Source organism: Canis lupus, chromosome 29 (assembly GCF_011100685.1).
Source record: "Canis lupus familiaris isolate Mischka breed German Shepherd chromosome 29, alternate assembly UU_Cfam_GSD_1.0, whole genome shotgun sequence".
Classification (NCBI taxonomy): Eukaryota; Metazoa; Chordata; class Mammalia; order Carnivora; family Canidae; genus Canis; species Canis lupus.
Genome location: NC_049250.1, coordinates 7,569,101 through 7,589,388, shown reverse-complemented (window position 1 = coordinate 7,589,388; position 20,288 = coordinate 7,569,101). Strand labels below are relative to the sequence as shown.

Here is a 20,288-nt window from a genome sequence, read left to right as displayed (position 1 = left end):
TTCCAGAAATGCATCCATTTCTTCTAGATTGCCTAATTTATTGACGTAAAGCTGCTCATAATAAGTTTTTAAGATCTTATTTCTTTGGTATTGGTGGTGATCTCTCCTTTCTTACTCATGATTTTATTAATTTGAGTCTTTTCTCTATTTTTTTTAATAAGGCTGGCTAATGGCTGATCTATCTTATTAATTCTTTCAAAGAACCAACTCCTAGTTTTGTTGATCTGTTTCACAGTTCTTCTGGTCTCTATTTCATTGAGTTATGCTTGCATCTTTATTAAGTCTCTTCTTCTGCTGGGTGTAGGATCTATTTGCTGTTTTTTTCTCCAGCTCCTTTAGGTGCAAGGTTAGCTTTTGTATTTGAGTTCTTTCCAGTTTTTGAATGGATGCTTGTATTGCGATGTATTTCCCCTTCAGGACTGCTTTTGCTGTATACCAAAGATTTTGAATGGTTGTATCTTCATTCTCATTAGTTTCCATGAATCTTCTTAATTCTCTAATTTCCTGGTTGACCCTTTCATCTTTTAGCAGGATGGTCCTTAACCTCCACGTGTTTGAGGTCCTTCCAAACTTCTTCTTGTGATTTAGTTCCAATTTCAAAACATTATGGTCTGAGAATATGCAGGGAACGATCCCAATCTTTTGGTATCGGTTAAGACCTGATTTGTGACCCAGTATGTGGTCTATTCTGGAGAGAGTTCCATGTGCACTTGAGAAGTTGCGTTTGGATATAAAGTTCTGTAAATATCTGTGAAATACATCTGGTCCAGTGTATCATTTAAAACTCTTTTTCTTTGGAGATGTTGTGCTTAGAAAACCTGTTGATTGTAGAAAGCGCTACATTCAAGTCACCAAGTATAAGCGTATTATTATCTAAATATGTCTTAACTTTGGTTATTAATTCATTGATATACTTGGCAGCTCCCACATTCGGGGCATAAATATTGATGATTGTTAGGTCTTCTTGTTGGATAGATCCTTTAAGTATGATATAGTGTCCCTTTTCATCTCTCACTACAGTCTTCGGGATAAACTTTAGTTTATCTGATATAAGGATGGTACCCCTGCTTTCTTTTGAGGACCATTTGAATGGTAAATAGTTCTCTAACCTTTTATTTTCAGGCTGTAGGTGTCCTTATGTCTAAAATGAGTCTCTTGTAGACAGCAAATAGATGGGTCTTGCTTTTTTATCCTGTCTGAAACCCTGAGCCTTTTGATGGGGTCATTAAGCCCATTCACGTTCAGAGGTACTATTGAAAGATATGAATTTAGTGTCATCATGATACCTATTCAGTCCCTGTTTTTGTGGATTGTTCCCTTGGACTTCCTCTTTCTATTACAGAGTCCCGCTTAGAATTTCTTGCAGAGCTGGATTGGTGGTCGCATATTCTTTCAGTTTCTGCCTATCTTGGAAGCTCTTTATATCTTCTTCTATTCTGAATGAGAGCCTTGCCAGATAAAGTATTCTTGGCTGCATGTTCTTCTCATTTAGGACCCTGAATATATCTTGCCAGCCATTTCTGGCCTGCCAGGTCTCTGTGGAGAGGTGTGCTGTTAACCTAATATTTCTCCCCATAAAAGTTAGAGATTTCTTGTCTGTTGCTGCTTTAAGGATCTTCTCTTTATCTTTGGAACTTGCAAGCATCACTATTAAATGTAAAGGTGTTGAGTGGTTTTTATTGATTTTAGGGGGGAATCTCTCTATTTCCTGGATCTGAATGCCTGTTTCCCTTCCCAGGTTAGGAACATTCTCAGCTATGATTTGTTCAAATACATATTCTGGACCTCTGTCCCTTTCGGCATCCTCAGGAACCCCAATTAAATGTAGATTTTTCATTTATTTCCCTTAACCTATCCTCATGATCTTTTAATTGTCTCTTTTTTCCCCAGTTTCCCTCTTTGCCATCAACTTGCCTTCTATGTCACTCACTCGTTCTTCTACCTCATTAACCCTCGTCGTTAGGACGTCTAGTTTGGATTGCATCTCATTTAATTGATTTTTAATTTCTGCCTGATTAGATCTAAATTCTGCAGTTATGAAGTCTCTTGAATCCTCTAGGCTTTTTTCTAGAGCCACCAGTAGCTTTATAATTGTGCTTCTGAATTGGCTTTCTGACATTGAATTACAATCCAAATTTTGTAACTCTTTGGGAGAAAGGGCTATTTATGATTCTTTCTTTTGAGGTGAGGTTTTCCTTCTAGTCATTTTGCTCAGTGCAGAGTGGCCAAAAACAAGTTGTACTGGAAAAAGGAGAAAAAGAAAGAAGAGAAAAAAGAAAAAAGGAAAAAAGAAGAAGAAGAAGAAAAAAAGAAAATAAAGGGGAAGGGGGAAGCAAACAGAAAACAAAAAACAAGAGGGAGTATCCTCTGATTCTATATACTGTAAATCCCTCGACTTCCCCTGGAAGTTTCCAGTGCTGCATGATCAATATCTTGCTTTTACCTTGTCCGTCTAGCTGGTCTTCTGGAGGATGGGACTGCTGTGCTGATTCTCACGTGTGTGCACCTGGGGGAGCTGCCCTGCCCCCTGCCTGGTGCACGGCTCAGTGGGACTTGTTTATCCTGTTTTTATCCTGTGAGGCCACTGTGAGGCTCAGTGAGGATTGTTTATCCTGTGAGGCCCCAGGAGGAACAGCAACAGTGGCGGTGGCCAGCTCTCTAGCTCTGGAGTCAGCTCCCGCAGTAACTACCGCAGCTCCCAGTCCGCAGGGGCCTGGATGCTCTGGGGGCAGGGGACCCCCCTGATCTGCACAGCTCGGGGCCGCCTGGCGGCAGGAGCGTCCTTGCTGCCCTGTGTCTTCCCGGCCTCTGCCTGTCTCAGGGGGAGCGCCGGATCCTGGGCTGTGTCCCCGGCGCCCTGGGCTCCGGGGCCTGAGCTGCTGGAATCGCGACCCCTGCGGCGCAGCCCCTTCCCGTGCGGAGCCTCCGCCCCAGCCGCCTCCGAGCTGCTCCCGGGTCTAGCTGTGCGCGCACCAGCCCTTTAGGGAGCGCGGGATGTGGCGCTCTCCCCGGGGCGCAGGTGTCTGTTAGTGCCCCTGGGAGCCTGAGTGCATTCCCGCCCTCCTGGGATCCTGCAGGAGCTCCCTGCGAGCGCCTTTCCGTCCAGGAAGATTGGTGAAGCTCCTGCTTCTCGGGAAGGGGCTCTCCCCACCCCCCTTAGTCCGGCTCCTCATGGGGCCCCTCCCCCTTGGATGCTTTTTTATTTCTTTATTTTTTTTTCCGTCTTCCTACCTTGATAGAAGCAGAACTCTTACTGTAGCATTCCAACTCTTCTCTCTTTAAATCTCAGGCCGAATTCATAGGTTTTCAGGATGATTTGAAAGTTATCTAGGTAAGTTGGTGGGGACAGGTGACTTGGGGACCCTACTCCTCCGTCATCTTGCCCTGCCTCTCTCTAGATGTAGTCACTTTTTGTAAACTAGCTCTAGGCACAAATCATTCAGAGAAACTTTCAGCTGCTGCCCTACATGGTTACATCTTTCCCTTAAAATCTATCAAATGAATTCAATTCACACCTAGCATAGTTGCTAATTTCATATTCACTGATCAACTGGTGTGTCAGACAAGACTATTCTCAGGTAGCCGCATTTTATCTAGAGCCAATTTTCTCCTTTCAATATTCTTTGCTTGTTGTACCATTTTTTGCTTGGTATTCTAATCTACCAAGCATGTTTATTTATGGTTTACCAAGACACTTGTTTCTTTGTTCTTTACTTTCAAAATGAAGTTTTAACAATTGATATTGTTATTTAATACAATAAAAATGTTATAAAGTATTTTTTAAAAATATTTTATTTAGGACGCCAGTGGCTCAGCGGTTGAGTGTCAGCTTTTGACTCAGGGAGTCCTGGAGTCCCAGGATTGAGTCCCACATCAGGTTCCCTGCATGGAGCCTGTTTCTCCCTCTGCCTGTGTCTCTGGCTCTCTCTCTGTGTCTTTCATGGATAAATAAATAAAATCTTAAAAATATATACTTTATTTAAATTCTAGTTTCATCCTTCTGCACGTGGCTGTCCAATTTTTCCAGCACCATTTATTGAAGAGACTGTCCTTTTTCCAGTGGTTAGTCTTTCCTGCTTTGTTTAATATTAGTTGACCATAGAGTTGAGGACCCATTTCTGAGTTCTCTATTCTGTTCCATTGATCTATGTGTCTGTTTTTGTGCCAGTACCACACTGTCTTGATGATCACGGCTTTGTAGTACAACTTGAAATCTGGCATTGTGATGCCCCTGGCTCTGGTTTTCTTTTTCAATATTCCCCTGGCTATTCGGGTCTTTTCTGATTCCATAAAAACCTTAAGATGATTTGTTCCAACTCTCTGAAGAAAGTCCCTGCTATTTTGATAGGAATTGCATTGAACGTATAAATTGCCCTGGGTAGCATAGACATTTTCACAATATTAATTCTTCCAATCCATGAGCATGGAATATACTTCCATCTCTTTGTGTCTTCCTCAATTTCTTTCAGAAGTGTTCTATAGTTTTTAGGGTATAGATCCTTTACCTCTTTGGTTAGGTTTATTCCTAGGTATCTTGTGCTTTTGGGTGTAATTGTAAATGGGATTGACTCCTTAATTTCTCTTTCTTCAGTCTCATTGTTAGTGTATAGAAATGCCACTGACTTCTGGGCATTGATTTTGTATCCTGCCACATTCTCTTACACCATACACAAAGATAAACTCGAAATGGATGAAAGATGTAAATGTGAGACAAGAATCAATCAAAATCCTAGAGGAGAACACAGTCAACACCCTTTTTGAACTTGGCCACAGTAACTTCTTGCAAGATACATCTATGAAGGCAAGGGAAACAAAAGCAAAAATGAATTATTCGGACTTAGTCAAGATAAAAAGGTTCTGCACAGCAAAGGAAACAGTCAACAAAACTAAAAGACAACCTACAGAATGGGAGAAGATATTTGCAACTGACATATCAGATAAAAGCCTAGTATCCAAGATCCATAAAGAACTTATTATTAAACTCAACCCCAAGAAACAAACAATCCAATCATGCAATGGGCAAAAGATATGAACAGAAATTTCACCAAAGAAGACATACACATGAGTAACAACCACAGGAGAAAATGCTCCGCATCACTGGCCATAACAAAATACAAATCAAAACCACAATGATATACCACCTCACACCAGTGAGAATGGTGAAAATTAACAAGACAGGAAACAGCAAATGTTGGAGAGGATGTGGAGAAAGGGGAACCCTCTTGCACTGTTGGGAATGTGAACTGGTGCAGCCACTTTGGAAAACTGTGTGGAGGTTCTTCAAAGAGTTAAAAATAGAGCTACCCTATGACCCAGCAATTGCACTACTCGGGATTTACCCCAAAGATACAGATGCAATATAACGCCGGGACACCTGCACCCCAATGTTTCTAGCAGCAATGTCCACAATAGCCAAACTATTGGAAGTTCCAATGTCCACAATAGCCAAACTATAGGAAGTTCCAACTTCCTAGTGGAAGGAGACTTGGTGTCCATTGAAAGATGAATGGATAAAGAAGAAGTGGTCTATATGTATAATGGAATATTACTCAGCCATTAGAAATGACGAATACCCACCATTTGCTTCAATGTGGATAGAACTGGAGGGTATTATGCTGAGTGAAGGAAGTCAATCGGAGAAAGACAAACATTATATGGTTCCATTCCTTCGGGGAATTTAAAAATCAGTGAAAGGGAATAAAGGGAAAAGGAGAGAAAATGAGTGGGAAATATCAGAGAGGGTGGCAAAACATGAGAGACTCCTAACTCTGGGAAATGAACAAGGGGTAGTGGAAGGAGAAGTTCGTAGGGGATGGGGTGACTGGGTGACAGGCACTGAGGGGGGCACTTGACGGTTTGAGCACTGGGTGTTATACTGTATGTTGGCAAATCAAACTCCAATAAAAAATATACAAAAAATTTACTTAAATTCAATTTGCCAACATATAGTATAACACCCAGTGCTCATCCCATCAACGTAAAAGTATTTTTTATTTGTAGTTGTTACAGACTATTTCATTATAAGGCTATACCATAGCTTTTTTTTTTTCCAATTTTCACTATGGTAAAGATCTTTGTATATACATTTTAGGATGTTTGTCCAGTCTAGTAGACTCAGTATTTTTTTTCAGTTGATTTTTGGACAATTCTGTTTCTCCTTTAAGGGAAGTAATGAAAATATATTCTATACCTCCTTAACCTATTTCTTTATTGATTATAATCATTTCTTTCCGTCTTTAATGAGACTTGGAAAACATTTCCCACCTCAGGTGACATTAGTACACTATTTTTGTAGTTGTAGTTTTTCAGTTATATCTTTAATCTGTATGATCTGATTTGAGGGTAAGAGATGTCCCTAGTTGTAAGCTGGTTATTCTAAGACCATTTATTGAAGAGGCTATCCTTTTTCTACTGATTTGAAATTATCATATACTAGGTTCATTTATATAATATGTACAGATTCTGTTTCTGAACTTTTTAATATATTCTTGTGCTGGTAGTATGCTGTTATTGTAACTCATAATAGGTTGAGAGGGCAAAGCTCTGTCCATATTCTTATTTAAAAACAAAATATTTGGTTATTTTAGTGCTTTCATTCTCCCATATAAGCTTTGTGATCATTTTGTGAAGTTTTATAAAATATCTTTGTGGCTCTGCTTTGAGTTGCACTATGTTTCTAGATTAATCAGAGGCAAATTTCATTCTTCATTGAATTAAGTTTTTAAATGCAGGAATGTGGTTTTTCTTTTTAAAAAATCTCCCCTTAAATTTAAATTTTTATTTGTGGGATCCCTGGGTGGCGCAGCGGTTTGGCGCCTGCCTTTGGCCCGGGGCGTGATCCTGGAGACCCGGGATCGAATCCCACGTCGGGCTCCCGGTGCATGGAGCCTGCTTCTCCCTCTGCCTGTGTCTCTGCCTCTCTGTCTCTCTCTGTGTGACTATCATGAATAAATAAATAAAATCTTTAAAAAAAATAAATTTTTATTTGTTTTCAGATTATAATAACGATACTCACTCATTGTAGAGAACATAGAAAAATACAAATAGCCATTTCTTTTCCTCCTTGTTTTGAAATTCAAGTAGGGAGTTGAGAGCTAGTTATACTCATGACTGAGCTAATTGCACACTGCTGGTCCATGGAATGATCCTTTAAAAGTCAGAAAAAGCTAATTGCTGTAACGAACAACCCCAGATATCAGTACATCAACCCAGTAGACATTTATATATTGCTTGTTTCCATTTTGGTTCAGCCAGGGTGAACTAGGGACTCTGTTCCATCATCTCATTCAGAGACCTAGGCTCCTTCACTGGTGTGACTCCCTCCCTGTCCTGTCTTCTTTCAAGCTGTGTTAGATGCTCCCAGAATAGTCTGTGCAGACCTTGACTTTTACTACCAAAGAATATAATTCATGTATCTGGATGCATTTCTTTAATAGACTGTATTCTTTAAGAAGAAAATGTGTTTTATTCATATTTATAACCCCAATACTATGCATGTCAAATAGTCACCCTGAAAAGAAACAAGTGAATTCTTGAAATTTTTTTCATTGGTCTTTCTAATAGTTTTATCTGTTTCTATTTGATATTGATAGTAGTTTCTACACATATAGTCAGAGCTTAGCTATAGTTCCGTTTTATAAAGGAAGGCTTTTATTTCTTTTTTAAAGATTTATTTATTTACTTGAGAGAGAGCAAGCAGGAGAGGGGTAGAGGGAAAGGGAGAAGAAGAGAATCCCAAGCAAACTCCTCGCTGAGTGCAGAGCCCCATATGGGGCTTGATCTCACAGCCCCGAGTTCATGACCTGCTTGTTCAGATGCTGAGTAAGCCATGCACGTACCCCTAAAAGAAAGCTTTTATAAGCCAATATATCTCTTACCAAACTGTATAGATAATAGAAAGTTTCTTTAAAACAAAAAAATTAGAATATTTTGAGAAAAATAATTATATTAAGCATAAACCCTAATTTTGTAGGAAAATTAGGCATTTAGACACATCATCTTTTTAAAAAGTACTTTTGTTCATTGACAGTTCTTCCTTTTCTTAATGTTTAGACAAATTATTTAGATTGTTAACCTTCTGTGATATGAAACATCTCTTTGTTTTAATACTGGTTCTAGAGAAACATTCTTTAGCACTTTTCAGAAATAAACAAATGAAACATATCCTAGAAATTTATATAATTTTATTTTAAATCTCAGATTTGGCAGAACTCAGCTTTCTTTATTTTCAGGTTTAAATCATTTTGTCTTGAGATTATGCCTAAGAAGATGGCCTACTCCCCCCGTCTACCCATCTTAGACCCACAATGACTGCTCTCTTCATAGATTTATAAATAATCAGGAACTCAGACTTCTGTTAAAATGACCACAGTGTACTTTATTTAATGATTTTGGTACCTTGTGTTGCAATAAAATAAAAAAAAAAATCTACAAAATCCAAATATATAAAATTTCAAGTTTTCTTTTTTTTAAAGTTTTACAAGAAAAAATCATGTAACCAAGGAAATTTGTTCATTATGAAGCACTACTTTCCACTTCATTTCATCACAATTTGCAACTTACTTAACAGACCAAAATAACTATGGTATTATAGTACATCAAATACTTCACACACTGTGCTTTCAACTAGAGCACATGGGACCGCGGCCTGAGATGGCGGCGTCCAGCCAATAAAGACACTCTTACAATCCGAACGCTAAAGGAATGTTTGGATACATGGAGTTTGAATATATATATTTACAGGAAGGAAAAAAAATTAATAACTAGTTTAATTCTTCATTTCAAATAAAATTCCAAATACATTTGTACAATGTTTACAAAGTAAAAGCACAAGAACTGCCAAGGTTATCATTCGGGTCCAGGCACTGTGCTTGTACTGGGGGAAAAGTCTACACTGTTCCCTAAACACACACATGGGATCTCTCAGACCTTATTTCTGGAATGATCATGGGAGAGAGAAGCACAGGAATGGCAATTTTGCACAATCAGAATGTCATGCAGAGTTGACAACAGGGAACTGAGAAGTGATTGGTCCATTCTCTTGTTTGATGTTCATCTGCCACCTGTTATATTTTCTTTTCAGAGATAGATTTAAAACAAACAAACAAAAAAAATTGAACAGGGAAAGGAGCACAAAATGTTTAAGGCAAATTAAGCAAATATAGAGCAGCTTCTCTTGGTGTTAAGTGGAAAGGAGATTTTACCCCGATCGAACTTAGAAACCAATAAACAAAATTAAGAACAACCTCCTGAGGTTGGGTTTCTTATATCATATACAAATTTTTGAAAATTGCTTTGCACCAAGTATCCTTTTGAATTTTTAAATGAAAAACTTGTTGGTTACAAAGTGCATGATTTCATGTTTCTAAATAAAATAACAGTAGCTGAGGTAGTTAGATGTGAAAATTATTTACTTAAAATAACTGCAGAATGAAGAACAAATGTCAGTAGCAAAAATCCTTGCCATTTGGAAGCAGGTTTATATTGTGTAATGGTTTGATGCTGAGCAAAATGCTCCTTTTTAAAAACTAGATGTTTTTAATGAAACCAGAATATTAACTAGTATTTGTTTCCAATTTGCTAGGTAAGGTGTCAGTACAGACAAAGTCTGTATCCCTGGTAATTTTGTAACTCATGTTTTCACCATTTCTGTATTGAAGCTATAAATAAAATGGTATTTCTTATCATTACTAGAAACTTCTGATCTACACTGTAAAAATAATTCAGTAAAAACTATGAAAAGAACCAACAGGATGGATGATGTTGTTCATACTTTACTTTTTTTTTTTTTTTTGTCTTAGCCCTAAATTCAATGTACTATTTGGTTTCAAAGGTGTGGTAACCTCTGGCTCATTGGTTGCCCTCCTTGCTCTGAGAATGGGAAAAACCTAATTTGCATGTCTTACATCATTTTGCTCTCCAGGCTACTGAGCTGTCTGATAACTGAGAAGAAAAGCAGAGACAATTTAATAGAGGCAAGGTTCTCACCCATGTTCCCTCTCCTTCTGCCACCTTCACTAAAGAGAAGCTTTAGGTGAGACCTTAATAAGCAGTTTGCTGAAAACCTCATTTTTTTAGTGATCTCGTACCATCTAGATATGAAAGGAGTTTGGTGATATTAATATGCCAGGAATAAGAGAGACTATAAATAAGTTAGCAGGCATTCCTTTGGAGCAAAAAAGAGTTTTCCATGTGTTTTCTTCCACATGTTTATGGAACAGAATTAACTGGAAGTAATCGTAAAAGTTGACAACTACATCTATGAAGCATTGCATACACATAATTATATAATGACTGGTCCATGGCAGTATAGTCACATATATCTCTGCTAAAAATTAGTTTTCTAAAAAAGTCTACTGTTTTCAGGGAACACTCTGGAAAGTTTCATGTGGACTGGAAAGCCTTAAGGGTAAAATATAAGGGGTTCAAATTTCCTTTTTTGCAGTAATTAATGTAGCTTCTGTCTAATAACATGTTGTCTACACCTGTTTTTTCATCTCTTTGGTGAGGAATTTTCATTTCTATCATTACAAGGAGTTGTACAGCCCTACTACTTTTAGATTCTGTTTTGTACCTTTGTCATACAGCCTTTCAATGATGAGTTCTCTGCACAGCCCCCTCTCATCCTGGCCAACCCCCCTAAAAGGCTGCCATACATTTTCTTATTTGCATGCACCTGAATCTAGTACAGTTAAATTCAGGTCTCTTGCACAAAAATAAAAGAAAGACATGGATATTTCCCTTCAGAAACAAGGACATTCTGTTACACTTTTGGTTTGAAAAACTTTTGGCACTGGGGGAAAAAGTCAGAAATTCAAATTATTTCGACTCACAATTCTCATATTTTGAGTCTAAAAAATGATATTTATCTTAAGTCTGGCATGGCAACATAAACTTTTTTTTAATGGATCAGATAATTGCCTAGGTTAAATTCATGCTTCAAAAGGTTTAATACCATGCATCAGAAATGTTTCACCAATCTGAAATTTTAAGCTATACCACCAGCAACTAGATTTTGGAATCCAGAAGAGATTATGTTGAAGGTATACACTATATTACCTCCAGGCACAACATGATTTTAAACCCACTTATCAAGATAAACTTTCTGAAAACTTATTTCATATTTTTAAGAGCATGCACTTTTTTTTTTGCAAAGGAATATAATTATAAACTAAGGGCACAATGACAGCATTTATGTACATAACTTTTCCCCGTGAAGTCACATCTTTAAAACAGTATCTGAATTGTTGGTATAATTCCATGGGTGAATTCCTACTTTACAATATTGCCTCCATGACTCAAAAATGATAAATATTTATAACCTCAAATCATGTTATTTAGGACTAAATATTTAAGAAAAAGCATTTACTTTGGGGGGAAGTTGTACAGGATGTTCCCTATAGTTGTTTTCCTACCATCTCCTTTGTCCTATAGTTGTATACTAAGATTTATGCACGTGTAAGTATACATGTATATCACTATATAGAAACCCTTGTGTAAACACGTCTCTGAAAAATTTAAAATTTATTTATAATCTGGAGAGATGTGTCATCTTAGGGATGAAAAAGAAACTCACTGTAAATAACACAAAATCTAATCTATCTATTCAAATTGTTACCTCCTGGTAGTGGGTTCCAGAACACCACTTGGCAATCATTAGTTCTGAACTCCAACATCATGTGGGCATTCTGGAAAATGGAGTTTGGGATCAGGCATGCAAACTCTTTAGGCATCAGAAGGAGCCCAGTCTTCTGGATATGTTTAATAAATATTTAGTAAAATTCAGTTTGGCTAAGAGGAAAATCGTTAGTGTATATGAAACTTTTAAATGTTTGTATGAAAAGAGTTAATTTTTCTCATTTAAAAGCTGATAATTTTAAAAAAAAGTTCTATTAGACCTTTGAAGAAAAAGTTTCACTTCTGTTAAGTGATCATACTCTACTTCGTGACTTATTGCTGTCATGTTGCTAGGCTGCCTTCATCTCCCCCACTGCAGCCTATCCTAAGGCTGCACACAGGCCTCCTTTATGCTAATGTTAGTTATCAAGTGTCAAGCACTTTAAGAACTTAATTCCTCCTCACAACACCACTCTGAGGTAGGTAGATAAAGATTATCTCTCTTTTACATATGGGGAAAAAAGAGGCAGAGGATGAATTTCTGAGGCTTAAGTGACCAACAAAGAATGAGGACTCAAGGGGCTCAGATTCCACGCCCCTGTGTTTCCACTGCTGGACAGGGCCCCTGCATGTTCTTGTCTCCAGAAAAGAATAGATTTCATAGTGTAAAAGGATATGGTTTAATAGAATATATTTAAGTATTTAAAATAGCCATTATAATCAACACAGGGATTTTTTTAGTTTTCTACTAAACCATAACTTCCTCTCAATTATTACATAACAAAAGATAACAAAAAAAGTGCCTAATGTTTTTGTAGTTGCCAATTGATTGTTGCCTCTTTGTTGCCAGTTGACTGAAACATTGAACTAAATATCCTATTGATAACATGAAGGTACAAAGATTTGGAAAAGGAGTTAGTGAGGTAAAAATCTCAAGGAAAAAGGAAAGCAAAGCCATATCGGGTTGGTATGTCATCTGTGACAGGAAGGAGCAGCTCTGTAGGCTGGAAGGCTTTCACAGGTGTGGGACTAGCAAACCATCCAAAGATGCATCCAAAGGTCTGCCATCCAAAGGAGCATTTACAAAACACAGTTAGCATAGGGCAATTGACACTTGGTGGCTGGAAGCCCTTGCTAAGCAAGGGAGAGCACCCATTTGATTTTGGGGTGATGTGATTTCTGCGTCTGATGGGAGGAGGGAGCCGACAAGTGTGGGGACTGATTACCCCATGAAGTCCTTCTAAGTTGGCACTGAAATGTAGAATTCGACACAATCACAACACTACCTAACAATGTACAAAACATTTCGATTTTCTCTGGAAATCCTCTCATGACCTTGGCAGAGCTGAATACCTTCCAGTGCTCTGTGTGCCTTGCTTACAGTTGATGCCTCAGAACAAGTTCTGCATCATAAGCTCATGGGAAAGAAAATCGGTCTGAATAGCTTGCCTGTTTTTCTGTCCAACTTCAGAACAGTAAATAAGGTAAGCACAAATTTGAGGAAATGCACACACTCACCAATACAGGGCCAAATCAGATGAAACAAGGAAGAAATTGTTCACAAGTAATCACAGATACAAGAGTCATATGACTATCTCAAACTTCCTTCTGGAAAATGAACTTTCCTTTGATGACATTTTTTCCTTTTTCTCTTTTCCATGACTACAAAGGAAACACTAATATTCTAATATGTATAACCAGTTAGTCCTTGGCAATCAAAATGACATCAGCAAACCAAACAAACAAAAAAAAGTTATGCATTCTGTTTAATTTGGGAAAAACACCTTTTACTTCTGTTAACACCATAACATGCACCATAAAATAACTGCATTGAGTAGTTTATTTTTCTGCTTAGAAGATGTAATCCTTAAAATGAAAACTTCCTATTTGAAGAATAAAAAGTTAACCAATTTGTATTTCTCTTGAACAATTCAGTCAAATAGACTTGTGAACAATGAAGAGTATGTGAAGAGCAGAGGGGCAATGATAGAATTATAAAGGATTGGGAAGGAGCTGAATAAAATGTTTCCTTGGCAGGAAGGAGCCCAGTGGCAGGCCTCCAGAACCTTCCTTCTGAAGGAGGTCTGTGCTACAATCACATCTGAATACCCCTAGGACAATCTCCCAAGCCTCTTCCACTCATGTGTTTGCCAAAAGTAAATAAAAATCAAATAGCATTTGCTCTGCATTATTTATTCCTCTTTGCACAACAAAGAGATTTTTAGCAGCAGAATATCACTAGCAATAGATTACTTCACAAGAAAGTTAAATTTCATTACCTATAACACCTGAGCATTTTCTGTCTATCTAGACAACACCAGACAACCAGATGAGAAACCATATCATTCAAACATCTGGATTTTCCCAAGTATCCAACTGTTTGACATCACAAAGACCTAATTTACTGCTTGAGTGACCTACTTCTTCACTTTGCTTTGGGATATTTGCATTCATGTGGACAGACTTTATAGTTTAACAATGCCATAGTGTGTACTTCGGTTTAGTTAAGATGGTTCAACAATCATCTGGAAAATTCAGATGTTGAAGGCCCCTAAGTGGAAAGAAACTTAGTCATGAGAAGAAAAAAAAATCAGAGCTGTAGGGCTATCAGTACTCTAGTAGTCTTGTGCATGGTGAAAATCACTTAACTGTCCACATTTTTTCACTTCCATTATTCTGAAGATAATCCTCAAGGAATTATTTTTCCAATTTGGGGATAGATACATAGACCTAGGACGTGTAAACCTGGTTTAGTGAATTTGAACACAGAGGCTCTCATGATGTCATGATATATTTACAATGGGATGATGAGTAAGGCCATAGTAACCCTGAATCTCGTTCCTGTTAGAATGAGGGATAATTCAATGGTTCATGTTCTACAAGCAGGAGTACTTACAACACCTTTAAACACCTCATCTTATAATTCATCAGAAGCTCTTGGCATGCAGAACTAGCTAGCAGCATAGGGGCCAATGATCAAGGAGAGCTGTTATAGACAGAGTTAGTCTCAGACATGAAGCCCCTGACATCTTCTCTGGCCTCTGCCTTGGCCCTTCACATATGGGTGTAACTATCCTCGGAGTGATGGAATGGCAGGGGCTACTCTGATCCTCTGCTCTCTAAAAAGGCAAGTATTCCTGATGAGCTACTGGGAGGTGTCCTCTTCAATCACCTTCTGTGCCAACACAGCTTATAGCTGCTCTCACTCATGAGCCTTGCCTAAGTGGATTGTTTATTGCTCCTGGGTCCCCACAGTCAATCAACTCACTGTATGTTACAGAATCTCTTTGTGCCCATTTTGGCTTTGAAGTTCAGGAAATTACAGTTTTCTTCAACTTATCAGTTTTCATTGCCTTGTAATTGAAAAGAAGTCACATGGTGGTAGGCCAGTTTTTGCCATTAGATTTCAGTGCTTGTGCCAAGCGCTGGTTCTGAAAAATGACTTTGACAGAGTAGGGTAGGCAGCACAATACTGGCACCTGTAACTGGGATTACATTCAGTAGCTCTCAAATCACTAAGATGGTCTACTTAGCAAGGAGAAACATCTTTGAAACACAAGAAAAAGGATCTTTGCTTCTTTTTACAAGATTTTTCTGTTAGGTTGCTCATTGGAAAAACCTGATGACTTTCATCATTCTTCTAGGGTTCACTCCTAAAATTGTTCTACCAAAAGGTTAGACAGGAACTTTATCAGAACATACTGGATGTCTGACTCCTTTGCAAGCCCTGAAATTATAATCTGAAGTATATTCATCCTTATCTTGGAGCTCAAACCTTTCTTGGAAAACAGAAACAAGTGGGAAAGAACCATGATTGTTTAAATTCTGAAACTACCTGTTTACTTATAAGTGAACATTTAGGCAGTAAGAATCTCTCTTGATGACCTTATAGCTTGTAACCGAGGTTTTGTAGGCTCTCAGAAACAACAGGAAGGTCAATTCCACATGCTCATGTGCCTCAGTTTGAAACCACCAGGTTCCACCACCCAGGAAGGCAGGAATCAAATTATTGAATAGTTACATCCATGCAGATTTTACCTCTGAAATGGAATTACAGATTCAAGTTTCATAGATTTGTTATTACAACGCTGACAACAGTATTCTCAAGAAACGAAGTGAGGGCAGCCACTGTACTCAGATCAATCATTAAAGAGATGACAATGACATTTTTTCTTTTCATTTCCAAACACAAGTAGATTTGTATCCATTAACAGGAGTCTCCATGACCCAATACCTATTCTTTGAGCTATGCGAGCCCCAGGAATCCATCGACATTTTTCTTTTTGTTTTTAAAGCAGCTCTTTCTGGCAAAAACAAATGAAGCGGATGAATATTCATAGCATGAATGATGAGGAAGCAGGTAGCATGAATTCATTAGTGCTCTACTTCACAGAGGTCTTTCTCTTCAGGCCCGGGCATGGCATGGCTCGGCATGGCACGACTGTTCCTTCCCACTAACTGATTAATTTTCCCTTGCGGTAGCTTGGCTACAATATTACAAGTCAAGAATTTGCAAGATTAAAGGGTCTGTTGCATTAATTAACGCAAATCACCTTCCGTAAAGCTTGACAAGTTCCAAGATGTTTCTGTAAAAAAAGAAGGGAATCGATACCATCAACACTACACATCTTTGTGACAGTCGAGGCTCACATTTTGAATGATTGGGCTCGTCCCCCTTCCCTTTCCTGTGGCACATGAGACATTTATTCCTCTTCATGGGGCGTCAAGCCTCTGATTCAGACCTAGGGAAATGTTTCACCCCAGGCTTTTGGAACGTATTTCAGGGATCCATTTCCTTTTCTATGTACAATACATTAGAAAGGTTAATAAGGAAAGTTGAATGTTTTAGTTCTTTGAAAGAAGGATATAAAAATGACAATTCTTTGACTAGCCAACAGATCTCCTTTGGTTACAGGATGATGTACTATTGCTTGCAATTCGAATAGAATAAGAACTCACAGTGGGGCCATGGAGAGTCCGGGTCGAAGGTTAATTGCTAAGTTTTACGTAGCAGTACTAGCAGTACCCGACATGCCCAAGTGCCAGAATCACAATGGATTGAAATGCTGATGTTGATTAAGACACGTTCTACTGGTTTGTAACCAAAATAGGAATTTCGTACAATGATAGAAACCTGAGCTGTATTTTCAACTCACTTAGGGGTGTTGTAGAACTTACTGATAAATGAATTAATTTGAAATAATTAAGAGTCTTGATTTGGTACAACTCCATACCAGAATGCCACTAGAACTATTAAATTAAATGAACTCAAATGCAACATCTCCATTTGTTAATATTTGTAGCACTTAAATGAAATAAGAATTTGATTAGTTCCATTTTAATGCAAATCAAGCAATAGAGAGAGGAGAGGGGCACTAGCTTAATTTGATACATGGAAGTATAATAAAAACATGAAACCTTACATTTTCTGAAATTCTAATAACAGAGTTAGGTGACAGGCTTTAATAACAACACAAGAGAACATTTTGTGTTGGTACTGAGCTGGTAATATTTGCTTATCAAGTTGATTAATTAGTTTTGATGTTGGTCTGTTTTATCATCATGATCTTTGCTCTGCAAACATCATATCAGTAACTATACTCTTCTTGGCCTGCATGATGGCTAAAACAGCAGTAATCACAGTGATCAACAACCTAAAGTGGCTTGAACCTAGAGACCATACCTCATACTTCCCACCATTATTAGTCAACTGTTTTATTGATATTTAACTCACCAAGAGATTCGTTGAATTATTCTGTGCTTTTAAAAATTAATCTGTTTTTTCTCTTTCCTTTTATTCCTTAGAGAATCTATGCATTCCCTGACCAGAGTTATTTCACTTAGAGAAAATTTGTTATGCAAATTAATAGTTACCTTTAGCAATATACCCCTTACAGCTGAGGGAAGCCAACCACGTGGCCATATTGTGGGGAGAAACTCGATTTGGGTACTTTGCCAGCATGCAGTATCCACATGAGGTGAGTCTGGCTGTCCTGACTCCTGAATGTAATGCAGCACAGTGTTGCTCTTCTGGACACAGAAAGTATGGCTTTAGGTCAATGTCTCAGTTTGCAATATCTGAGGTTTAGGTCTGGAAATTTGTTATTCCTAAACACTATGCTGGAGACGTACCATATGTGCTAATAAAGGTCATTTCCTGAAGATCAGAGAAGCAGCTTATTGGAAAAGTCTTCAGACATTTTAGAGGCATCCTAATTTCATGCCTCTTCTTAAAAAGAGTTCTCAGGAATATCTCCAAAGGTTATTCAGATATGATTGTTTAGAGTCAAGTGCTATGTGCCAAAAAAGTATTTCAATTTCTTTTTGTTGCCTTGTGACCTTGACTTAAAAACGCCTAGTATTTTTTTTTTTAAAAACGCCTAGTATTGAAGAGGCATAGAAACAAATTATAAAATTACTTTTTTCTTTATAGACTGTCAGCCATTGTTGACTTATCTTTATATTTACATCATTACCTTATGTTTGTCATTGTGTGACAGTTGTTTATTATGAGGCTTACATAATACAATATTGGGAAAGTTATGTTTCCTTGTTGCTCTAGTATAGTATTAAGTGTAGATATTAAAAATAGGAGTTGTGTAAGAGTGCAAAAAAGAGTTAAAGTCAGAAGACTCCATTTTGGTGCTAATAACCAAAGTGTAAACTGCTGGATTGTGAGACTCCTGCGCTTGGCTGTGTGTTTCCTGGCTAGTCCTGTGGATCATGCTTATTGAACAGATGACTGAAGGAATCCTGATTACAAAAATGACCTGATCTCTTTGGATCTTGGTTGTCTCATCTATAAAAGGAATGTGCTGTAGTAACACTTAGATCTCTCTTTAGGTGCTTTCTTTCTTTCTCTTTTTTTTTTTTAAGGTTTTATTTATTTATTCATGAGACACACAGAGAGAGAGGCACAGAGGGAGGCAGAGGGAGAAGCAGTCTCCTTGCAGGTTGCCTGATGTTAGACTCAATCCCTGGTCTCCAGGATCACACCCTGGGCTGAAGGCAGCGCTAAACCGCTGAGCCACCCAGGCTGCCTAGGTGCTACTTTCAATAAAAATTAGTGACTTCTAATTTAACATATCATCATAAAGATCTGCTTAAATTTTCTCAAAGTAGGAAGACAGAAGATTGCTTGTATTTTTCATACTTTAAAGTCAGATTGATCACTGCATATTTTTCTAAAATGAAGACCAAGGTTGAAAAAATTTAGGGTTTATTACTGGCTATTTGTTTAGCATCAATTCAAAGGACATCACACAGCTTACTATACAATGCCATTGAATGAGTTTTACTGTTATCCTATAGAACTCAGACATGTTACATCGAAAGTGAGGAGAGAAAGGAAATATCAATCAACAAATAGTTGGTAAATGTTTGCTTTATTCTTTACACCTAACCTTTCAATATAAGGTAAAATTCCTCAATTTATATGATGGGTCAAGCTAATGGTATAATAATCCTCTTACATATTAAATTGTGTGAACTGCAAGATATATAATTTAGAGAAAAATCATGGCAGTGGGGTAGGATAATGTCACTTCAAATGTTTGCCTATCTTTCTTCCCTCTCTCCCTCCCCCTCCTTCCTCTCTCTCTTTCTCTGTCTCTGTCTCTCTCTGTCAGAATTTCAGAGTAAGCACTGGAGTTTATGTTTCAGTGTGCCTAACTGGATGACAGTATAGCACATGTATAGAATACAAAAGAAGAGCCATCAGGTTACTTTATATTTATCGCTTACTTTAGAGTAGGGTCATGGAGGAGGACAATTGTCCAGAATGGAAAAATAGCACGTATCTACCTACCATGGATTAGGGAGTGGAAGTAAAATTCAGTCACAGGTGATAGCAATTTCCATTTCTCACTATTGACTTTTATTTTTAACTTTTCATTTTGGAAGACCTCTTTGACCTTAAATAAAACTTGCTTTGGAAGATTTCATTGTCAGACCATGATTTTGTTTCTCCTGAAAGCTTGCCAGATCAGAAATAGATGTCGGTGGGAAAATGTTCCTTGGTCTTCTAGAAAAATTTGCAGTTGTGCAAAGTTGTTACAAGTTGTGTTCAATTCTCAGGTCCACTGTTTCCTAGTTGTGGGATCTTTGGCAATTTGTTTAGTGTCTCTGAGATCATGTTTTGTCATCTGTAAATGGTCTTACTTAACTCATGGATGGTTGTAAGGATTAAATGAGGTCACATAGGTAAAGCTCTATAGCACAGCACTTGGCACACAATAAGTTCCAGTCATGGTAAGTTACTATCAATATGAGGAACTGAACTGCAAGAAAATCTAAGGGTAAAAAAATAACCAAAGCATAAATTTGAGTTTGTCAGTGTTTCTGACATATTATGTCAGTATATTATTTATGTGAGTAAAATATTTTAGCAAAATGATTAGGCATTTCAGGGACATTAAACCATCCCTATTGAGCAGAACATATACCACAAAAGACTGACAGAGTTTTACGTTTTGGATTAGATCATTGCATACAATATAACAAGAATGTGATTTTTTTTCTTATGGAATCTAGAGAAAGAGCTTCAGATGGATGCTCAAACAACATGATGCCTTACACACTCAAAGGAGAGTTTCTGAACCCCTCATTTCTGTGGGCAAATGGCTGTTTGCCATTTCTTCCACTTGGCTTTCTGCTGTGAGCACAGGCTGTGT

The 20,288-nt window shown here is 37.8% G+C and overlaps 1 protein-coding gene across 1 annotated transcript in view; it reads right to left on the bottom strand.

The window, feature by feature from the left end:
* Window positions 1-8,356: 8,356 nt before the first annotated feature.
* XKR4 (XK related 4) overlaps window positions 8,357-20,288 on the bottom strand; it is a 442,293-nt gene continuing 430,361 nt past the window's right edge. Inside the window, exon 4 of the transcript XR_005380961.1 lies at window positions 8,357-16,202. The gene's annotated coding sequence lies outside the window, so the exon portion shown is untranslated. The remainder of the gene's footprint in view (window positions 16,203-20,288) is intronic.